Here is a 6,010-nt window from a genome sequence, read left to right as displayed (position 1 = left end):
GAAAGGACCTGCCATTAAAAGCATATAAGCTAAACTGTATGGGGTTAGGGAGTCATTACAGATGTAATTATGCCTGAAGAGACAGTCTGGGGAGAGAAGGTGCCTAGCACCGAGAACCTCAATCAATCCTCACCCAGCTTTGCTGTGCTCTGAACAAGATGTGTGGCTGCAACTGAGCACTCGAAGTTTTTAGTGGGGATACTCATGCGTGTATTTATGAAGTTATACACCTGCTTCAGGGACTAATCCCAAATCCTTTAAAGCCAGTGAAAGGTTTCCACTGACGGATGAGCTCACTATCCTACCTGAAGTGTTTGTACATTTGGGCTTAATTTTGTATGGCTGATGTAAAATCCCAGTCATTAGGAATAGAAAAATACAGTATATGGTATTAATAACAGGCTTTTAAAAATGATCTGTTCATTTTCCTTCACTTCCAAGTAATGCTGAACATTAATTTCCTGCAAATGAAGCAATCTTAAGTAGAGTGCACAAAATAATTAATCTTTGGAAACTCTGGACTAAATTAAAATAATTTAAAGTTAAATAAAGAGCTCATCTGTGGCCTCAGTGCTTTTTCTGGGAAGCAAGGGATACATAAAAGATTCAAAGAGAAAGCAAATACCAAATTATCTAACAGGAAAAGAATCTACAAATACATGTAATAAATTCCTGCATTACATCATAAAAATAACTTTCTCACAAATGCTGTCATTGCAAATACCAAGACACATAGGAGACCATTCAATTAGAAGTAAAACTGAATAAGCAAATGAGAAATTATTTACATTGGAAATATGCATTTTCTAATTTTGGGGCTTGGTGGCATTTTTTTTTAGATATTATGAAATTATCTATTATACTACAGGTTTTCCCTGTACTAAGAATTGGATGTGGTAGAATTTGAAATACCATTTACATTGTAAACTTGTGGAGGTAGAAACACTCTTCGTGAATGCAGGCAGCATCTGAAAGAATAAGCATTCACAATAAACTCAATGTTTTTATTAACAAATGTTGACTTTCTAATCTAACAACGTAATTTGGTTAAAATTGAAACATAAACATAGTTGAATAGTTATCTATAAATGGAGAACATTCAGGAATATAAGAAAAATAATTCCATCTTCATTAGATTCAAGAAAAGTAAGTCTGACCTTCTTTTTTTTTATTTGTCATCTCCTCTGAAAATCAGGCCCTGAATTTCTGTGCCTACATGTAGCCATTTCAGGAAAGACAGTAAATAAGCTATTTTTATTTACCTTCTGCAGAGGGAATCTGTAAAACTAAATGATTAATATTTGTAAAATAGCAGTGACATCCTCACAGAGATATGCACAGTAGCAACGTATTCCTAAAAAAGAGAAACTTCCAGTAGAGCCTTCTTGTTCATGTCCCTTTGCCCACTCAGCCTACATGTCCTTTGTTTCTTTCAGGATTTCACTTGGCTTTATTTTTTTAATCTTCCCTTGCCTTCAAATCCACAGCTACCCAGAGCTATCAGAGGCAAACAGTCTAATGGAAAATAATATGGCTGAAGAAATTAAATACAACAGCAGGCAGTAGGATCTTTTGAGTTTTAAATACATGGTGCTGTCTCTAGTCTTGCTGAAAGATCCTTGCTACAGTTTTCATGTTTCTTAAATAGGAAAAGCATTTACCTGTCTCTTGGTAAAGCAGACTTGGAGCTCAGAAACGCTCCTGTCTGTATAAATGCTGGGCATTATTAGAGTGAACATGTTCAGCTTGGGAGCGGGGTTTCTGAATATAGTGATGAACCCACTCAATTTCAATTGCTGCGTATGAGGTTTTTCCTATTATAACAATTAACCTCTTAGAAAAGAATTAGCACTGAGTTTACATGTTGACTCTATAGACATTGGATAATTGCTTTTAAAAAAAAATCATCTATATCCAGGAAATTACATTTCTCCTTTTGCTTCTAAAATTACAAACTTCTGACTTCCCAGCTGGTAACACAAGCAATCAGAATCGGGTCTCTTGAGTGCAGTTGCATGACACACATGAACAACAATCTCATTTCATAAAGAATTAACCCACAGCCAGCCACGTTAACTGGCTCCAATTCCTGCCGCAAAGCCCATCTGATCCGAGCACTCTAGTTCCCACTTTGCATAGGTAGCAACGTGCTGGGCAAGTAACAGCAAACCTTCTCGCAGCCCTACCCTGACAAAGCTCTCTTACAGAGGGAATACAGAGTTTGGAATACCACACCGAACGGAAACTCAGAAGCTTTGGCTTCATTTTCTGTCTTTCTTACAGGTTTCCTATCAGTAAGTCACTTAACCTCCCAGGGTTTCATCTTCTCTTCTGTCATATAGGGACAGTAATACCTCCTTTGACTGTCTTTTTAGTCTAGACTATAAAGCAACATTACCCCCACCCCCCCCCCCCCCCCAATCTCAGCTGAGACATCTAGGCACTACTGTGATTCTAATCAGTAACAGCATTAACCCCCGTTCAAACAGAAGGGCCTGCTTCAATTTGGAATTTCCTTGATTTTATCTAGTTAAAATTCTCTTTGTAATTTCTCTGGGTTTTTTTTCTTCTTTTTGAGAGAAGGTAGGAGGAAATGAATTACTTGTTTTGGGTTGATGGTTTAGTTCTTTAAATGCTCCAAGTACAGAACATAGATCCAAATGAGGAAAAGCTGGCAAACTTAACTTCTTTCAGCAGGATCTCTCCCTAAAATGTGTTCTTTAGAGCTTAGATTTAAAGATGACCTGCAAATGAAAGTCCAGAATAAATGTGTAACTCAGTTGTGCACTTTCCTCAATGAGCTACCCTGAAGTGACGTGGGTGGAGGTTCCCTCAATACCTCCCCAGCATTTCACAGACTAAACACATTGCTGCTTTCAGGTGGTTTTTCTTGATGTTCAGTCTAAATCTTTCTCCACTGGGTTTGAAGCCATTGCAACTGTAATTATAGTCCTAAATCAGTTCTTCTCCTTTGTTAATGTTTACTGCAGACGGTTATCTTGGGTAAGCAGTTGCCATATTCCTCGCCGGTAATCAGTTAAGCAACCTGTAGCCACTTATTCTTATCCTGCTGTTTTGAAATACTTTTTAGCTGAAAGATTCAAACAAACACCACCACATTTGGTTGCGCTAAAGACTGCCATTCAGAGGGGTTTATGCTACAAACTCCAGTCTGGAGAAAGGTTATTCATACATTCAGAAGACTGACTTTGCTGGCATATGTACGTGTTTGTATTTGAAATTTCTAGATTGACAACCCTTCAAAACCAATTGCCTTCTCTTGGGACAGGATCATGAGCCTTTGTTTCTCTTTGATTTGAGAACTGACACCACTGTGATCTCCATCATGAGTCTAGCAATATTGTGTGGTGTTCTTTGCAGGCAGGACCAACTGCTTGAGTTGAATGACTGCATGTTGACCTTGGGGGAACTGTGGGGGTGTGTGTTTGGTTTTTTAAATTCATGTCCTCCATGTTGTGGGGAAAGAAGCTTTTAAATATTACATGATCCATGTGGATTTAAGCAACAGTTGATTTCAGCATCATCTTACATTTTTCAACACAGCTTTATGAACTGTTGAGGCGTAGTACAGGACCTTTTTTTAGATCAAAAGGTGTGACAAGCCACAAAACATGCAGCAAAGAAATAAAACCAGCCCCTGTACACACCAAGAAGCACTGCTACATACCAGGTTCCCCTGACAAAGGTGTCTTTAGCATAAGTCCAGAAAATTGACACTCCAAACCTCACATGTACCTCAAGACAGACAGCCATCTGCCAGGGATAAAAGTCTGTCTTCTTCTCTCATGATGAATTACAATGGAACACAGCAGTCATTGCAAGTTCAGCAAAAGGGGAGGCTGCATGTGATGTGCTGCTCAACTGAAGAGCATCAGAGGGACTAAGAAAGGGGGAGCTGGCAGGTTCCCCAGGGCTTGTGCCTCCAGCCTGTGGTTCTGCTTCTGCTCTGCCTAGTCCCCTGCTGCAATGCTGGGCGAGTAGCCTGTCAACTGTTCTAGCTACAAGGCTTCTCTGGTACACAGGGAGCCTTACGGCTGTATTTAAGAAGGCAGAATTATTATCTCCCATTGCTAGACAGATTTTAAACCCCCAAAAGACTGAGGTTCTCAGAACTACATGTATAATTTTAAAATCCCTAATGAGAGAGAATCTGAAACTCAGGAGGCCCTGAATCCAATTCAGAGACAAATTCGAGCACTTGTGACAGAGACAGATGAGTTACATCCATTCATGGAAAGAAAAACAATTTTATAATCATGCAATTGAATTGTTTCTAATTAATTCATGATCTATATTTCATACTGCTGAAGCAGGATCTGAGACACACTAGGAAAAAAAATCCTTCATGTGGCACATCCCAATAACGGCAAGGGTGCTGAGTCACTGATTCCATTATTAACAAGTTTTCTTGAGTTTGTAACTCATCTCTTAATTTCATTCTCTGGTTCCTGGACACACATAATGAGTTGCTAGTACAGCATCAGGGACCAGCGAGGGTCAGCTGCCTCCCCCTCCCTCCCCGAGGAGCTGAGGGGTGTCCCAGAGCGGGCAGCGAGGGAGCAGGGCAGGGCAGACCCTGGGATCAGGGCCAGGTTTAACCAAAAGTCAAGCTCACCAGACAAGTTTGTGCTGACAAGGCAGGTCCAAGGTTAAGCCGGACAGTCAATCCACAAGTCAAAATCTGTATTGGGTACAGTGATGAGCAGGCAGGGCCAAAGCCACGGTGAAGAGGCAAAGTTAGCCTGTGGGCTGGATAAACAGGGCCCATGGCCAGGCACAGGCACGGCTGCAGCTGAGCTGGAAACCAGCACTCCTGCTGCATAGCCTAGGGCTGGGCTGGGACGGGGCTCCAGGCAGGGGTGGGTGGCAGGGAGACCCCAGGTGAGGCTGGTTGCGGCCATTAATGCTTATATGCCCTGATGCATAGATGCACTGTGTTTTCAAGTTTTCTTTTAAATAAATGCCATGAAGAGTGCCATACATTTGCCTGCCACATAGAGCAGGACTTTAATGTTACGCAAACAATAACCTGATCCTACAAACCCTTGTATATGTCATTGAGATCTTATTACAGCCCGGGTAAGAGGATGCTGGGTGTTTGCACTGATGAGGCTATTTCAGTATGATAAGCTGCACTAAGTGGGCTCAGTTTTGCATCAGTGGAGTGTATTTGCATATTGCGCTGCCAGGGAAAGGAAAACCTTCCGTATTGCAAGAGTTTACCATGCACAAAAATGCTGCTGCAAACATCTGAGTATGTGAGCAGTTCCAATGAAGGCAATACTCCGTGAAAGTGCTGTATTGGTGCACATTAAAAGGTCTGTAACACTTCTGGTTCCTTGGATGCTCACTGGAAAACACATCCATATAATTTCAATTTTTGCAATATCCATTGCCTTTTGATTTATAAAATTGCATATAGAAAAAGAGTGGCAAATATTTTTGGCCATGAGAATTCAAATAGTCTTTTGGAAGAATCATTATTAGAACCAACCTTAAGTCCAGCCAAATTTTCCCATTCTTTCATTTCAGTCCTTGGTATATGCTTTTCTGTTGAAAAGCAGTCTGGAAGAGTTGTCCATACTTCTATTCTATACTACACTTTTTTTTTTTTCTGTCAGCTGCTGATCTCTGATTTTTTTTATTATTATTTCAAATGTTTTTTTCCATTTCATATGTTTTTAAAACTGATAGAAGAAGCCAAAATGTATTTTATATTTTCCATTCTATGTTGCATTTTGCAGTTATGTCTTAAAATTCTTCCATAAATCCAACATAATCTTAATCCTAAATTAATACAATTATTTTAGGCCAGGACCTTGAAAAGCTGGAGCCACATTTAAAAAATCTAAGATGACAACTTTTATATTAAAAACCAAATCACTTCATATCTGTGTAAAATTATAGATACATGCTCATACATGCATATACACACATACTTTTAGTGTAGTGTTATAATGTGTTTATATGCAGCCTATTAAAATAACAT

The sequence above is a fragment of the Grus americana genome, chromosome 7 (assembly GCF_028858705.1).
Source record: "Grus americana isolate bGruAme1 chromosome 7, bGruAme1.mat, whole genome shotgun sequence".
In the NCBI taxonomy this organism is placed as follows: domain Eukaryota; kingdom Metazoa; phylum Chordata; class Aves; order Gruiformes; family Gruidae; genus Grus; species Grus americana.
The sequence above is the reverse complement of the archived record's forward strand: the minus strand, read 5'-3'. Positions refer to the sequence as shown.